The sequence below is a fragment of the Nycticebus coucang genome, chromosome 22, assembly GCF_027406575.1.
Source record: "Nycticebus coucang isolate mNycCou1 chromosome 22, mNycCou1.pri, whole genome shotgun sequence".
Lineage (NCBI taxonomy): Eukaryota > Metazoa > Chordata > Mammalia > Primates > Lorisidae > Nycticebus > Nycticebus coucang.
Genome location: NC_069801.1, coordinates 6,906,362 through 6,924,194, shown reverse-complemented (window position 1 = coordinate 6,924,194; position 17,833 = coordinate 6,906,362). Strand labels below are relative to the sequence as shown.

The 17,833-nt window shown below is 46.3% G+C and overlaps 1 protein-coding gene across 1 annotated transcript in view; it reads right to left on the bottom strand.

The window, feature by feature from the left end:
* The window catches only part of NMNAT1 (nicotinamide nucleotide adenylyltransferase 1), a 54,829-nt gene extending 46,269 nt beyond the window's left edge, over positions 1-8,560 (bottom strand). Inside the window, exon 1 of the mRNA XM_053577281.1 lies at positions 8,294-8,560. The gene's annotated coding sequence lies outside the window, so the exon portion shown is untranslated. The remainder of the gene's footprint in view (positions 1-8,293) is intronic.
* Positions 8,561-17,833: the final 9,273 nt, after the last annotated feature.

Here is a 17,833-nt window from a genome sequence, read left to right as displayed (position 1 = left end):
TAAAATGAGTCCTTTTATCTTTTCTAGACACTGCAGTCCTTTAGCTGCTGTTTCCTACTCTGAAAAGAAATTAATGGAAATTGCCTGCTCAAAGTTGTTTTTAAAAGTCATGTGTCACCTGTGTGCTTGCTTGAGGACTCCCTGCAGCCTCCCTTTTGTGAGCCTGGGTTCTTCTCTTTCCTAAGAAAGCTCTTCTGCTTATTAGTGAAATAAGTGCCCCTTTCTATTCTGTCTGTACTTAGACGCCAATTAATAAGATGAGCAGAAATGCTCCCATGCTGAGCCGGTGCTAGGGGCATGGAAGAAACTAACACTACTTCCTGATACAAGCAATGTTAGCACCTTTTCATCTCCTGGGAGAGGCCCTCAATAGTTTTGGTCTACCCTTGGAGTCTGTAGCTATTTCAGGCTACTCATTAAAGTCAATCTAAGATATTGCTAAAGCCTTTGGATTCTTTAAATGAATTGCCTCCGCTTGAATTCAGCTAAAAATAGTTCATTTTCACTCCCCAGAGCTGCCTCTGCCTTATACGAACTCCCCCCTCCGCCCCACACCCTAGCAAAAATATTGCTATCCCCAGCAAGACTAGCTTCCTATTAAAGACCCAGGATTAGCCAGGTGTGGAGGCATGCACCTGTAGTGTCAGCTTCTTTGGAGGCTGAGGCAAGAGGATTGCTTGAGCCTGGGAGTTTGAGGTTGCTGTGAGCTAGGCTGAGGCCAGGGCACTCTAGTCTGGCTGACACAATGAGACTGTCTCAATAAATAAATAAATATATAAATAAATAAATAATGAGTAAATAAAGACTCAGGACTATTGCGAATACATGCCTAACTGAAAGAATGGAAGCAAAGGATGAACCCAAGTTAAAGCCACGCATAAGAATATGAGAGAAGACCTTTAGAAAAGACATAGATTTTTCTTCTCAAATAATAATTTACATCTAAGACTTAGTGAGGGTACATAGCACTATGCCACACCCATCCATTGTAAACTGAATACCTACTATGCCTTTCTCTATTTTCCTTTTGTAGAATTGGTAGCCTGGGAGCAACTGGAAAAGAGTGAGCATTTCTGGGCAAGGGAGAGCCAGCTCTGATGAAAGAAACTCATCTTTACACAGAAGTGCAAAAAAAGAACTCTTGTAACATCATTTATTGTTACAGCAAGTACTTTGGGCCACCTAGAAACCATACACATACTGCATCCATAGTGACAAAGTTGTGCTCAAGGATCCTAAACTATTCTTTAAATGACCAAATCTGTGACAAAGTTGTGCTCAAGGATCCTAAACTATTCTTTAAATGACCAAATCTGATGATATATACATTTTATGCCATATATGGCAAAAAATGAAGCAGGTCATTTAGAGGCTAAAGCAAAGTGGCTTAGGATAAAGAAAAACAATAGAGTCTACCATTTACTAGGTTTCCATCAGAATGGAAAATGCTTGATCATTGCTGCTTTGATATATTGGAGTATTACTCAGAAAATATATGTTCATACTTCCTCCACTGGGGTGGAGTATAGTCCTTGCCCTATTGTTTTGGGCTTGGCCATGAGACAGTTTAGTCAGTGCCATTCAATGTGCTTCTACAGTTGGCCTTAGTGCTCTTGTTCTTCTGCCATTCATCCTAAGAGAAGCATGCTCCAACTTTGCTCTGGAACCAGGAAAGGGAGGAGGAGACACATGAAACACTGAATCCCAATCTGTAGCTACAGCCTGCTGATCCAGCCCATCCCAGGAGCACTATCGTCAACCCACAGTCCAAAGCCAGGCAGTTTTCAGACCCTTGAGCAAAAAACATAGCCACTAACTTTTAAAGTGGTTTGTTATATTGTATTATGCAGTAATAGCCAGCTGATACACCATTCTTGTTCCGTTTTAGTTCATTTTCCATGCTATAGCTATGTCATCTATTTAAATACAAATTTGATGGTGTCACAGTCTTGTTTAAACCCTTCAGTATTTCTCACTACTCTTGGAATAAAGAGCAAATGTTTAGCATGACCTATGAAGTCCTGTATCATCTGGACCTGGCCTCCTTCCTCATCACTCTGCACTCAAGCCCCCAGCATTCTCTCTCAGTTGTTTGATCTCACCATGTTCTCTTCCTCCTCACAAGGCTATCTTTTTTCTTTCTTTTTTTTTTTTTTTTTTGGAGACAAAGTCTCACTATGTTGCCCTGGGTGGAGTGCCATGGTGTCACAGCTCACAGCAACCTCCAACTCTTGGGCTTAAGTGATTCTCTTGCCTCAGTCTCCCAAGTAGCTGGGACTACAGGTGCCCGCCACAATGCCCAGCTATTTTTTTGTTATAGTTGTTATTGATGTTTAGTAGGCCCGGGCCAGGTTTGAACCCACGTGCCTCGTGGTATGTGGCCGGTGCCCTCACAACATTTTCACAGGATGGTCCCACTGTCTGCTTTGATCTTCTCTCCAGTCTTTACTTAGTTAACTCTGACTTACACCTCAAATGTGAGCTTAAATGTTACTCTCCCAAGGAAGCTCTCCCAGACCCAAATACAAGGTGAGATTCTCAATTATATGGTCTTACAGCCCCTGGTATGTCAGCATTTAGCACTTAACTACACTTGTGGTTTATTATTGTCATGAAACTCATTGATGTCTGTCTTACCCACTATAAAAGCAAGGACAATAAGGTGTAATTTGGGGCTTCATTCCCTTCCTAGTACGGTTCCATGCACCTGGGAACCACTCAGTAAATATCCTGAGTGAGTGAGTGACTGAAGAGACTGGATATGCTTGAACAAAAGTCAGATGAAGGTAAGAATCTGTGTGATTGTAAGAACTTAGTGTAAGGTAGTGTGAATATTGAACAAATCAGAAACAGACACCCACAAAGGAAACACGGTCTCTGTTAGTGTCAGGGCCAGGTTAGTTATAGTAATAATGAGACTTAGGTTTCCAAATGTTACTGAATTAGAAATGAAAACTGTGATGATGGGTGGGAATATGAATGTGTTAGCTGCACAAAGGTCGGCAATGTGGAAGGGTTGGACTGTGATAGAACCATCAAGAATTTGAAAATATTAAATAAAAGCTATTTTCTTAGTTCATAACTTTTTTTTTTTTTTGAGACAGCCTCAAGCTGTTGCCCTGGGTAGAGTGCCGTGGCTTCACAGCTTACAGCAACCTCCAACCTCTTGGGCTTAAGCAATTCTCCTGCCTCAGCCTCCCAAGTAGCTGGAACTACTGGTGCCTGCCACCACGCCCGGCTATTTTTTGTTTGCAGCCATCGTTGTTTGGCAGGCCCGGGCTGGATTCGAACCCGCCAGCTCAGGTGTATGTGGCTGGCGCCTTAGCCACTTGAGCCACAGGCGCCAAGCCGTTCATAACTTTTAAAATAGCATCACAGCTTATCTAATAGGAAGAAACTATTCTAGGTATCATGATATCTACAGAGTAAAGGTAAAACCTACCAGGAATCACATGAGGTTTGAGATTGGAAGTGAAAATCTCAGGAAGGTTTCACCTCCTTTTTCATTATGAGATCACAGAAGGAAGCCTGTGGAAGCAGTTCTATTTTGTTAGCAAAGCATACAATATTACTAAAAGGGAAAAATGAGGTAGAGAATTTTGAAAAATCCTTCTGCTATTAAGTCTCTTTGTCTATTTCCCTTGGCTCTGTAGCTTGTGCTAATTAAAATGATTGCAGTGCAGGATCCTAGAGTGCAGCTTCCTTTGCTTTGCTTTCTTTTCTTTCTTTTTTTTTTACTGCCTGTATTGGCTCTTATGTTCTTTGCTTAAATAATTAATAATAATTACTATCTGTTCTGCTGCATGTGGGAGAAGAGTGAGTAATCTCGGATCCCAGGACATTTGCACCATGCCTGTTCCCTTTGCATAAGCTTTCATGTGAGGCTCTTCATTAGCTGGCACCATAGTGTAGATTTGCCACCCTCAGCCGTTAGTGTTTATTAACTATAAAAAGGGCCCCCTCTGATTCACCAGCTAGGGGCAAATACTGCTGATGGGAAGTAATTTCCCAGAAGAACATTAATAAAGAAAGTGAAGTGAGGAATGTAGAGAAAACAAAATCACTAAGTTCATTTAGATTGAGCAATCTTGGCTGGACTGAATGCAAAATCTACGTGTCTGCCACGTTACAGCAAAGTTAGACTTTAGTCTTAGAAATAGCATAGGATTTCAGAAAAACCCTAGATAGGAATGTGAAAGAGGAAGGTTACGGTCTCAGGTAGTTTTGAAAATTGCTACTATCTTACAATGGTGAAGGATAGGAGCAAAGTTAACAGATATTTAATAACATCAGGCTCTGCTATTTGTTTACAAGAAATTACCAGGTGGTCTGTACTCAGTAGGGTGAGGAAAAAATTGCTTGTCAGGAATGGTCTTTTCTCACCTGAATACACTAACATCAGCGGGTAGGAGAAGCAATTATATGTGCAGGGAGGGAGGGGAGAAGACAGCTATTTTTATCACTCCTACAGATTAAAGCCTATTTGCTTTTAGGGATGGTCATTTTTTTTTCTTCTTTAATTGGGCAATAACCAGCAGGAAACAAGGTGATAAACAGGCTGCTGTACTTAAAAGCTAATAGGCTGAGCATTTGGATCCAAATTAAGGTTTTGTGTTGCTTTGTCTTTACTAGGTGATTAGAATGTTTCAGGCTGCACACACAAAATACAAGACACGTTGGTCCATCAAAATACTCAGTCAAAGAACTGAATAATTATTTCTTTATACTCTTCCCAAGCACATAAAAGCAGGGTTCTGTGATGTTGGGAGGCTGTACCCATCAGATGCTGCAGAGACCAACACTCTAGGGGCAGGCTGGCAGACAGCCAGATGTTCACAGTTGTATATACCCTACTCATGACACAAAATATGTATATTCACTGATCTACAAAATACTTTCATCATTGTGTTTAATAATTCCTTATTATCTGCAAAGTAAAATTAGATGACAAGTATTTGCCAAGGCACAACACAGGAGGATAGCATGTGACTATGGTACTCTTTGTATGCTGTGCACTTGACCTGCTTATCACTGTCTGTCCTCAGAGAAGTTAGAGCTGTACCAAATGCAAACAGGAGACAAACACAGGGATGGAAGCAAAATGTCATTTTTTTCACTTTCTATGTATTGGAAATTATTAAGCCATACATTGTCACCTTGTACCTGCTCAACTCATAAGCAGGAAGGACTTCTTATGCAGTAAAATTTGTGGACCATTATTTTTGTAAGGCCCTCACTGCTTTAAAATATGACCTCTCAGGCGGTGCCTGTGGCTCAGTCGGTAAGGCGCCGGCCCCATATACCGAGGGTGGCGGGTTCAAACCCGGCCCCGGCCAAACTGCAACCAAAAATAGCCGGGTGTTGTGGCGGGCGCCTGTAGTCCCAGCTACTCAGGAGGCTGAGGCAAGAGAATCGCTTAAGCCCAGGAGTTGGAGGTTGCTGTGAACTGTGTGAGGCCACGGCACTCTACTGAGGGCCATAAAGTGAGACTCTGTCTCTACAAAAAAAAAAAAACACACACACACACACACAAAAAATAAAATATGACCTCTCTTTCCCTGCAGCCTGCTATGGCTCCACTGTTGCTTCTACTTGGCCTGAAAATTTTGCTGTTACAGTTATCCTTTTAGTATTAAAAAAAAAAGTGCTTTTTTGTTTGTTTTTCTCTAGAAAGCAACTATTTAAAGATAATACATATATGTTCTGGGATCAAATGGAGGCTCTCCCCAGGATGAAAGGAGAAAATGTAGGAACATAAATTTAGTGACGGAAGAGTAAGGAGAGGGTTGAAAGCATGGAGTTGGGAGCAACATCCTGGGTGTAACATTTATTACATTAGTTTATTCATGCAGTTTTATTTATTGAGCCAGGTAATGTGCTAAGTAGAAGTGGGCCACGGTCACATAGTCCTTATACTCCTGGAATTTATGGCCATGCTGTGGGCTTGGACCTAGCATAGATTAAGAAAAGTCTCCGTGGGCGGCGCCTGTGGCTCAAAGGAGTAGGGTGCCAGCCCCATATGCGGAGGTGGCAGGTTCAAACCCAGCCCTGGCCAGGGACTGCAAAAAAAAAGAAAGGAAAGTCTCTGTGGAGAACACCTTCCCTGGCTCGGCGCCTGGGGCTCAGCGGCTAGGGTGCCAGCCACATGCACCGGAGCTGGCGGGTTCGAATCCAGCCTGGGCCTGCCAAACAACAATGACAACTACAACCAAAAAATAGCCCAGCACTGTGTTGTGTGCCTGTAGTCCCAGCTACTTGGGAGGCTGAGCCAAGAGGATCGCTTAAGCCCAAGAGCCCATGAGTTGTGACACCACGGCACTCTACCCAGAGCAACAGCTTGAGACTTTATCGCAAAAAAAAAAAAAAAAAGAAGACCTTCCCTCTCTTCAAATCTTGACGCATCAGTTCAGTATCATTGCCTTATTCTCTCTGACTTTCCATATGGTGCATGGATGATGCTGCTGGTGTTCTTGAGGTCACACCCTCACAGTTCTTGATCTGGTACGAAAGTGAAAGCTTCCCCTTCATTTCCAATCAGGACATTTCAGAGAAAGACTCAGATTGGCTCAGCTTAGGTCACATCCTACCTCTTTTTTTTTTTTTTTTTTTTGTGATTTTTTGGCCGGCTGGGTTTGAACCCGCCACCTCCGGCATATGGGACCGGCGCCCTACTCCTTGAACCACAGGCGCTGCCCCACATCCTACTTCTTAACCAATAATCAAGAGACGGTACAGGGCTGTCAGAAGTCATAGATATTCCCTACCTCTTTAGCCCTCCAGATCTTCTTCTATGACTGTACAGATAGGTGGAGCCTGAGTTAATCCCAAAGTAATGCTGCTATTTAGAAATGCAGAATTTTCCAACTCTGAGTGGATGGGAAGGACTGGATGTATTGTAATTTTGAACTATAAAAATTATGAAAACTTGCAGAAAAAACATTCATTTTACATGGACACATTATCATTCTATGTATTCCTTTCCCACTTTTATCCATAAACATACATCTTTTTTTGGAAACAGGGTCTCAGTTGCTTCTGCTAAAGAGCATGGGATCATCATCACTCACTGCAACCTCTAATTCCTGGGCCCACGTGATCTTCGCATCTTTGCCTTCCAAAGTGCTAGGATTACTGAATTCAGTGGGTCAGGTGGGAGGATCACTTGAGACCAAGAGTTCAAGACTAGCCTGGGTAACATAATGAGACCCCGTGTCTACCAAAAAAAATTTTTTTAACTAGCCAAGCTGTGATTGGACAAAGCTGTGTCTACCAAAAAAAAAAATTTTTTTTAACTGCCCTCCAGCTTGGGTGACAGAGCAAGACTTTAAAAAAAAAAAAAAAGTCATCTATACTTTGTGTCTTGATTACCAAGCAGTATGTTCAGTTTTAATTGAGTTGTTTAAACATCAATATTTACATAATAATTTGAATGTAAGTTTTTTGCATTGGTGTGCTCAGTCTGGGAAATTTGCAGGATCAGATGGCACACTGCATTGACAAATATTTGTTGAGCTCTTGCTATGAGCATGGTAGTGTTATGGACTGACGGGGATATTCAAATATGAATAGACGTATTTCTAGCCTTTAAGAGTTCATAATCTGGTGTGGGGGGGGGAGAGTTCATAATCTGGCTCAGCACCTGTGGCTCAAGCAGCAAAGGCGCCAGCCACATACACCTGAGCTGGCGGGTTCGAATCCAGCCCGGGCCCGCCAAACAACGATGGTGGCTGCAACCAAAAAATAGCCCGGTGTTGTGGCAGGAGAATCACTTGAGCCCAGGAGTTGGAGGTTGCTGTGAGCTGTGATGCTATAGCACTCTACCCAGGGCGACAGCTTGAGGCTCTGTCTCAACAACAACCAAAAAAGAGTTCATAATCTAATGACTTGATACAATTAAAATATTCCTCAAATGTAACTAACATATAGTTGTTAAATCAAAAGAGGGAAATTTTGATACGGAAATTATGGCATATAAACATAGTAAAGAAAAGTATCCTGAATTCTTGCCTAGGGAAGGGGAAGAAAAGTAGCCGGGAGTGGAAGAGGATGGGACAGAATAGGGGTGAAAAGAGTGGCTGTGAGGAAAGCAGGACAGGAAGGCTTCTGAATTGGGATTAGTGTCATGCTATGTAACTGGTAAATCAAAGTGTTGAAACTGAGATCACACTTAAGTCTCTTTAAATTTACATTTTGCCTAAAATGGGCTACTCTCCCTCCAGATAGAGCCAAACTTTCAGTAGAAACATTTTAATCACGGACAATCGCCCCGCAACCCCCGGGAAAATGCACTCACTGTCAATACACATGATAGTCTCTGGGCTCTGCTGATGCCAGGTTAGGCCCCAAATTCAAAGACGGCAACATTTTCAGCTCAACAGCGCAGAAAGACCACGCCTCCAAATGTCCTGCAACCTCATCCATTTCAGATTTTTCCGGGGTTCTGGGTAAATTGGCCTCACCAAGGATTCCGCCCCGTCTGGTTGCTCTCGTTTTAAAGCACAGATCGGTGTGTGGGAGAGGCCATTATTTTTACGGGATCACCGTGCTTCTGGAGCAGCCAGGGACACAGCGCCAGCTCCAACCGTACCTGGGCTCCGGGCCGTCTCCTTCCCTGAGCTCCCACCCGCCTGCCCCAACCAACTCCTCCCCTTTGGTCGCAGCGCGGACTCGGCCACTACTGGCGACCCTGTTCCAGACACTCACCTCGTGGCCCCGCCCCCAGACCTCTGGCCACGCTCCTCAGCCCGAAGAGCCCAATGAGCGCCCACATACGCCGCAAAAGCCCCGCCCCTCAACCTAACATCCCGCCTAACAGGCTGAGTTAACCAATGAGCGGATCAGGACCCGCCCATCCCCGCAGGCCCCGCCCCGGCGCCCGGCCCTCCGCGGCCACCTCCCTCCGGGCGTTGCCGTCTCAGTGCCTCAGCCGCCAGCTCCGGGCCAGATGCCGCCCCCTCCGCCGGTCCCTCCCTCGGCGGCCTGGCGCCTCCCTCCCTCCCCTCCGCTGTGACTCACCGAGCGGGAGGCGGAGGCTGAGGCGGCCGCTCCTGCTGCTGCTGGTGCTGCTGCTGCTGCCTCCGCCGCGGCTGCTCGGACTGAGCGCGCCCCGGAACAGGCCGCCGCGCGCTGCGCTCCGGACCCGCAGCCCCCGCCGGCCCAGCCGGGTCGGGCGGCCCAGGTAAGCGCCAAGGCCGGCCTGCGCCCGCAGCCCCCGGCCCGCGCCGCACCGGGGATCAGGGGAGCCGCCGGCCCTTTGTCTCCCGGGGAGGGGCCACGGAGGGCGCCCCCGACCCGGCTCGGACCCACCGGTCCGGCCACGACGGCTCGGCGCCCTGGTCTGGGCCTGGACTCGCCCTGCCCAGCTGCCGCCGCCTCCCGCCTCAGGCCATCCTCCTGCCTTCCTCATCTTCGTCCGGGGGTCGCCTCCACAGGTGTCCAAGCCACCCACCCTGTTGCTCACCTCACGGCAAGGGCGGTTGTCATCTGTCTACTCTCCTGGTCCCTCTGGTCCCCTCTCTTTCTTCACCTGCGCCCCACTCCTAGCATTCTGACTCTCCGTATTTCTCCAAACTAATTCTGCCAAGGTCTGGCTACTGGGCCCCCCTTCCTCTCTCTCTACTTAGATTGAACTGTCCTCTCCCTGGTGAGTGTTCCTGGAAGGTACACACTGGAGGCACATATCTCACCTGTATGGCAGGTGTGTATACCTGAACCTGCAAAATTAACCACTTGGAGCCCAAAATTGCACTTCTCATCTCCTTTTCATCACTCCACTTCAACCACATTCCTTTTTCTTGAACCTGGTAACCAACACCCTTAGGTCTGGACACTTAACCTCTGTTAGGCCTTACATCCCTCCCTCTGTCTTGTGTGCTGAACTTGTCTGAGCAGTGCCTGTTGTCTGGTTAGCCTCGGGAAGGCCAGAGGGGCAGGGTTGGCAGCAAATCAAGAGTTTTATGTATAATGAGACGTGTGGCTAGCAGCACCTCCTATCTGAGGATCTGAGTGTGCTATAGCTGTTAATTATTTTGTCTCCTGTTACTCACAAAACTTAGGGAAACATGCCTAGCCAACAGCAGGGTAAATTGAGGCCCAGGGTGTGTTAGTAAGGGACCTGGAGATAAGTCAGACTTTGTCTTGAGGTTATGTTCCCTAGGGCCTTGGCTCTTAGCTCTGCTACAACCACTGGGCTCTAGTTCCTGGCTTTAAGCCCTAAGTGATAAGTGATCTCTTGCACCATTTAAGTGTCCAGATATACCAACAACCTCCTTGGATCTTAAGCAGGACTTTGAATCATAAGTAAAGGTACCAGCTGTTAAATGCCAGTGTGTCATTCATAGTTTTCTGATGAAATTAGTGGTCCTCCCTTGTAAATGCAAGTCATCTCTATGGAGATTCATTCATTCAATAGTGAGCACATATTATGTACCAGGCACCATTCCATGTACTGGGGCTTCAGTGGTGAAAACAGACCCAGTCCCTGCCCTCCTGAAGATGACATTCTAAAGAGGAGGGGAGACAAAAAATAATTAAATAAATAAGTGGACAAAATAATTTCAGTAGTGGTAAGTGCTGTGAAGGTGGGTGGAGGCCAGGACATGTAAGAATCTGTAGGCCAGGGCAGCGCCTGTGGCTCAGTCGGTAAGGCGCCGGCCCCATATACCAAGGGTGGCGGGTTCAAACCCGGCCCCGGCCAAACTGCAACCAAGAAATAGCCGGGTGTTGTGGTGGGCGCCTGTGGGTCCCAGCTGCTCAGGAGGCTGAGGCAAGAGAATCACTTAAGCCCAGGAATTGGAGGTTGCTGTGAGCTGTGTGAGGCCACGGCACTCTACCGAGGGCCATAAAGTGAGACTCTGTCTCTACAAAAAAAAAAAAAAAGAATCTGTAGGCCAAAAAAAAAAGGATTTTAGAGCCTGATGTGATAGTCTGTGTCTATAATCCTAGCTGATCAGGAGGTTAAGATGGGCGGATCCCTTGAACCCAGAAGTTGGAGGCTGCAGTGAGCTATGGTCCCGCCACTGCCCTAGGTGATAGATTGAGAAGCTCTCTCTAAATAGACAAAAGATTTTTTAGGTTGTAATAAAGTTTGGATTTTATACCAAGAACTGTTAGAAGCCATTGGAGCATTTTGAAGTTTTTTTGCTTTTTTTGGTGTAAGCATTTATTGCTGTAAGCTTCCATCTTAGTACTGCTTTTGCTTGGATACCATAGGTTTTGAGCCATTGGAGGGTTTTAAGCAGAGAGATGATACGATCTGATTTGTTTTAAAGATTGTTCTGGCTGCTGTATAGAGACAGGATTGAAAGGTGCAAAGGTAGAGATGGGCATACTAGTTAAGAGACAGACTCTTACAGCTGCCTGACAAGAGATGATGGTGGTTGGAGGGACCAAGGTGGTAGGAGTAGAAGGTAAGAGATGAAATCAAGTCTCTTATTCCACTATAAAGCAAAACTTTGGGGAATGTTGAGTTAGATGTCTGCTGGAGAATCTCTAAACCTGGCCATGCTGAGCTTTAGTTCAGCCCACCTCATTCAGTGAGCCAGGCACTGTGCTAGTGTCCAGGAAAATGACATGAATGAGGTAAGATCCCTATTCTTGAGTTTACAGTTGGGCAGACATTATCATTTATCTCAAAACAGTCCCTGTGTTAGAACAACATGCTTACAGAACAGGTCCCCGCTTCCTTGACTGAAGAGGGTTTGTGGGTTTACAAACCAGTCAGAGGTAAAGGAGGGCCGAAGGCACTGGGCTTGGTACCTGCATTGGGTTGCATTGTTTAAAGGGAGGCATTATTGTTCTGCCTCTGTTGTAATGCGTTACACAAAGAAATTGGACTGTTCTCTTGGTAGGTGGGAGGACAACTCGGTGAACTTGAGCTATTAATCAGCGTAAAACTTAATCTCCTTGCTGCTCCCAATCTGTGCCGTCAGAACATGTCAGAATGAAAGGACCTTGGGGGGGTACATAGCCCAGGCCCCTCTTTTATGGTTGGGCACCTGTGGCTTCTCAAGATGGGTAACTCCTTTGAAGTCTCAACAGTTTATACATTTTCTCGTCCTGGCTGTCACTTTCCGCCTCATTTTAGCTGCATGCTTATGTATGCGACTCTAAAGGCTAGGACTCTACTGAACTCATCTCTGCCTCCCTCACAGGGTCTAAATCGGTGCCCTGCACAAAGTGTAAACTTATCAAATATTGGTTGGCTTGCCTGACGTCTCATAGCACCTAAAACTAGAACCCAGGACTCCTGTCCCTGTCCCTGTCATTTCATCAGGCCATTCTTTCTTGCAAAATCCTCATCCGGAATGGAATACAGTGGTAAGCCCAGCAGACTCACATTCACCCTGCTCAAAGGATAGGGCAGCCCTTACTTGATGGGTCTGCTCTCTCTCCAGCCCTGCCTACGGGGAACAGCTGCTGAGGGTGCTGACCAAGTAGTTATTTAACACTCAGCAAATATGAAGGGTAGCTCTTAATCAGAACATGGACTTTGTACCAAGACTATCTGGGTTTGGATCTCTTGGTTTTGCCACCATGAGCAACACAGTCTTCAGGAGGTAACTTAACCTCTTTGTGTCTCAGTTTCCATATCTGTATAGTAATAATTCTTCCCTCACGGAGTTGTTGGGAGCATTAAATTAAACAGTACCTATTAGATGCTCAGAATAGCACCTTGCACTTAGTGTGTACTTTGTTGAAGTATTAAATATTATTTTACCTTTATTTATTTATTCCCTTATCTCCCACAAGAATTTAAGCTTTTTGAGAGTGGATATTTTGTTGTTGTTGTTGTTTTTGTCTACTGTTTTGTCTTTGGAAGCATTCAGACAGTAGTTGTTAAATTGACCTATGAAGCATCTGCATGTTAGGCTCTGTCATAGGTGCTAGGGATGTAGCGAAGAACAGGATTCCCAAGGTGGCCGAGGTGCATGGTCTAATGAAGTTTATCTTCTAGTGGGAGAGGCAGGTGGGAAACAAATAAGAAACTGAGCAAAAGAATTAGATAGTGAAAAGATGTAGGGAGAATAAAATAGGGCCATGAGATGGAGAGTAGCCGGGTGAGGGTTAGGGTCGTAACTCGAGCTGGTTCCGAGGAGGCAACTTTTGAGTGGAGACAGGTAATGATCCAGAGGGCAGCTTCACGGGCAGAGAAGAAGGAAAGAGTGATAAACCCCCAGGGGCTGGTGAGCAAGGAGGATCTGGGGTCATGGTAAGGTGTTTGGGTTTTTTCTCTTAATTTCTTTTTTTGTTTGTTGGAGACGGAGTCTTGTTCTTTTGCCTGGGCAAGAGTGCCATGGCCTCAGCCTCGTTCACAGTAACCTCAAACTCCCAGGCCCAAGCAATCCTCCTGCCTCAGCCTCCCAAGTAGCTTAGATTATAGGCATACACCACCATGCCCAGATAATTTTTCTGTTTTTGATAAAGATGGGGTCTTGTTCATGCTCAGGCTGGTCTCAAACTCCTGACGTCAAGCAGCCTATCCACCTTGGCCTCTCAGAGTGCTAGGGTTGCAGGCCTGAGCTACCAGACCTGGCCTCTACCCCTAATTTCAAAACACTGGGAAGTTGCTGCATGGGAACTTTTCCTGAGGGTCTCAGAGAATATTTGAGTCCATGCTAGGAAGAAGAACAGGAGAACAGTTGGAATGGGAAGGCTTTTGGAGGCCAGCAAGCTGACAGTGTTGAGTGTCTCCCCATCACGCCCCTTCTTTCTCTGGTCTGGGTACCCAGAAGAGATGGAACCATCAGTCAGGGCGATGAAGGTTCTGGGGTGTGTGTCTGTGTGTCCTGCAGATTCCATTGAGTTTTCTTTCTCCCTGAGAAAGAAACATCACCAGATGTTTCCTGAATTGAGCGAATGTTGTCAGCACTTAGCGACTTGTCTTCTACAGCGGGAATGTCCATGTTCTCTGCTGTCTGTATGAGTTAAGGCTTCTTATCTTGGCAGTGACTCTTAAGGAACATTGCAGTTTTATTGCTGTTTTTCGTGTGTGTCTCGAGGGTGCACATATGAAGAATTTCTTCGTTGCGGGCATATCAAAACTGACTGACAGCTCTGCCCCCCTTCACCCTCACTTCTCTTCCAGTTTCCTGCCCAGTATCACCAGACTACACTATCACCCCTGAACACCTCCCGTGTGACCACTTGATCAGGAGCATGGTTGTACCTCAAAAGCATCTGCTGCTTTTGTTTTGGGCTGAGTAGAATTAGGAAGGTCAGCAGAGCATTCAGAGAGATGGCATTTCAAACCCAAGGGCTCAGCTTACCCGGAATCCGGGGTTGGTCTTTTTAGAGTGGGTGTGTTTGACTAGCTTTTCAGATCCCCACTCAGACATCCCCACTTGGGGGGATGCTAACCTTGAGAGTCCAACATGAATTAGTGGGAATCAAATAGGACTTTTGTGTTGTAGGTCACTTTCGGGGGCCTGGGGCATTTCATTGGAGACTCCGAAAAGCTTATTAGTCCTATATTGTTTCTAGACTCATAAAAACTGAACACATGGTAGGTGCAACTTTTTTTCTCATGCAGCTGGCTTTCTTACTATGAGAGTAGTGTGTGCTCATTTGCAAAATGAGAAATGGGCCAGTCGTCGTGGCTCAGGCCTATAATCCCCACACGAGGTGGGTGGATTGCTTGAGTTCTGGAGTTTGGGACTAGCCTGAGCAAGAGCAAGATCCTGTCCCTGCTAAAAATAGAAAAACTAGCTGAGCACTGACGTGGGTGCCTGATGGCCTAACTATTCAGGAGGCTGAGGCAGGAGGATTACTTAAGCCCAAGGGAGTTTGAGGTTGCTGTAAGATATGACTCCATAGCCCTTTACCCAGGGTGACAGAGTGAGACTGCCTCAAAAAAAAAGAAAATGAGAAATGAATGGTAGTGGCATAAATACACTATCTCATTCAATCCTCACTGTAGTTTTTTTTGAGACAGAGCCTCAAGCTGTCGCCCTGGGTAGAGTGCTGTGGCATCACAGCTCACAGCAACCTCCAACTCCTGGGCTCAAGCGATTCTCCTGCCTCCGCCTCTCAAGTAGCTGGGACTACAGGCGCCCGCCACAATGCCTGGCTATTTTTTGGTTACAGCTGTCATTGTTGTTTGGCGGGCCCAGGCTGGATTTGAACCCGACAGCTCAGGTGAATGTGGCTGGTGCCTTAGCCACTTGAGCCACAGGCGCCGAGCCCTGACTGTAATTTTAAGATACATACTTATTACCAATTCACACGTTCAGAAGCTGAGTCTTAGGCAGGATAAGGATGTGTTTGAGGCCCAGCTCCTCAGGGACACAGCTGGAATTCAAACCTGGCCAGATGGCTCCCAAGACAAGCTCTGTGCACCACATTATATGTTGTTTCTCAGCAGAAGCTAAATAGAAAGAAAGAAGCTGTACTTCAGCCCAGTATAGGTGACACCCTTAGAATAGTCAGAGTCAGCTCACTGGCTGCTCCAAAGTTCCTTTGCCTTTCTTGTCTGACCTTGGGCAAGCTAATTAACCTCTCTGCCTTACTTTCCTTGCTTATAAATGGGAATAATGATACTTGTGCCTTCACAGTTCCCAGGGGCATTATGATGTTTGAGCCAAAGTGCTTTTGAACCTCTCTTATGAGAGGGACCTGAGCACCCACTGTTGTTATACTGTTATTAGAGATCTATTATGCCTCCGTCTTCCATGAAGCCTCCTCATTAAAAAGGAGAAGGCTGTGGTCCTCGGAGGGCAGGCTGTCCTTCTATGGTAGGCTTAGCTGGATCAAAACATTGTTGGTCCTCCTCTGAAGTTTCTTAAGGATTGAGAATGTGTCGCCAGTGTTCACGGTCGTGCTGTACGGCGTCAGCTCCTATGAGCACTTGTGTGTCATCACATGATGGGGGAACACCAGTGGCAGGGCCTTTTGGGTGTTAAAGGGCATGGTTTCTAATTTTGGCTCCGATGTCCTTTCTAATATAAACCCATAACACAGAAGTACCAAGAAGGGCAGTTGTCTTTCACTTCTCTTATCTTCCTTTGAGTGATTCATTGATTGATTTAATAGATATTTGTTGAAGCTTCACCACAATCTGGGCATGATCATAGGTACCCGGAATGCTGTGGTTAGCAGGGTAAAAATAGTTCTTCCCTTTACAAAGCATGTAGTCAAAGGCTAAGAGGCTCATTATATAGTTGGGGTCATATGGATGAAGAAAGCGTGATCTGGCAAGACCACTTTAAGCTCTCAGGAGGAGAGCCAGGATCTAACTTCCAGATGTGCACATCGCCCCAGTGGTTACCTGCGTGCAGGCAGAGGGCTGTGTTGACTTCCCGGAAGAGCAGGGATGAGCTAATAGGTTAGAGCCCTCTGTGTCACGCTCAGGAAAGCTGCGCTTGGTACCAGCATCTTTAGAAACAGTGAGCACCTTGGCAGCAGTGGTTAGCAAGGACTCCAGTCCTGCTTAGAGCCTTTAACCCTTTGACTACTACTTGAGTTCAAATCAGGGAGAAATGATTACATTGAGGGTCTATTTCCAAAGTTTTTGCCTGGGGGACTGGATTTTGAAGTTATACCACCAACCCAGTGCCTTTCTTATGTAACAGACTCCAGACCTTGTTCCTCTGGAATTCTCTTCCTGCTCAACGCATCCCTCCATGCCAACTTTGGAAAGCAGACATAGGGTGGCAGGTGGGCTCTCTGGTGGGCCCACAGGGTTCCTGAAAGAACCGGTGCATGTGGACAACTATGTCCTCAGGCCCTCACTTGGGTCAATATATGCAGACTTCTTTCTTCTCCTAGTCTGCCCAGCAACAGGCCTCCAGGTCTCTTCAAAGACCAAGGTCAGGGAGGGCCAGCAGTGCATGTGAAAGCACACGGCGTTCTTCCTCTCCCCCTCCAGCTAGGGGTGGGGAGGAGAGGGCAAAGGGCTGGCAGAGGCAGCAGCCCACATTCAGAGTGAGTGGAAGCTGCTGGGACAGCATGGCGTGTCCCTGGGTGATGTTATTTTCACTAGCCCCTGATCTGTCTCCTCATATAGCTCCCAGTGCTAATCAGCTGCCCCTTCAGTCCAGGGTGGGGATGTGGCACTGCCCACCGTCTGACTAGGAGGACGGCCTGCACAGCCAGGAGCCCAGGTCACTCTGTACACCTGGGCATCTTCAAGTGAGACTGGAGCTGGCGGTGATGCTGTTTCAGCTGGGAGAATGTGACCCACTTCCATATCTCCTCCCACATGGAGAGCTGGGTAGCAGGCTTTGAAAGCAGCTCCAATTAAGGTTTTCGCAGGCTTGCGTGTCGCCCAAGTATCCAACCCACATGTTTCCTGCTGCTGGACTCCTGGTGGTCCACGTCCCTGAACTGAATAACAACCTCAGGGAGATGAAGTTACTGCCTGGTCGTTCTGAAATCCTGGATTTTGCCAGCAGAGCTTCCTGTGGAGATCAGGATCCCTTGTGGATCAAACACCTCTCACAATGTGGGCCCCACCCCATTCTTCCTGCTAACCACCAGCAAACCATGGAGCAGTTTCCAAGGAGGTAGTTTAGCCTTGACCTCCCTGCCCAGACCAAGGCCTGGGAGACCTACTTTCACTCTCAACTTCTTGGAGGAATATGAGATAAGATGGGTTTTGAACCTTCTAGGTTTCTTCTGTTTCTCTCCAGGTAGAGATCATTGTAATGATTTTCCATTATAATTTTGTATTTCTCATATAAGCGTCCGGGAGGATGAAGCTGTGAACACTGCTAGGACTTTACGCTGATGAAGTGGTGGTTCTGACCCCCTGGATGTTTCTTTTACAAAGGAGCAAGCAAAAGGTGAAATACTTTCTTAGTAAAGTATCTCAAGAATGGAAAGATAAATATCCAAT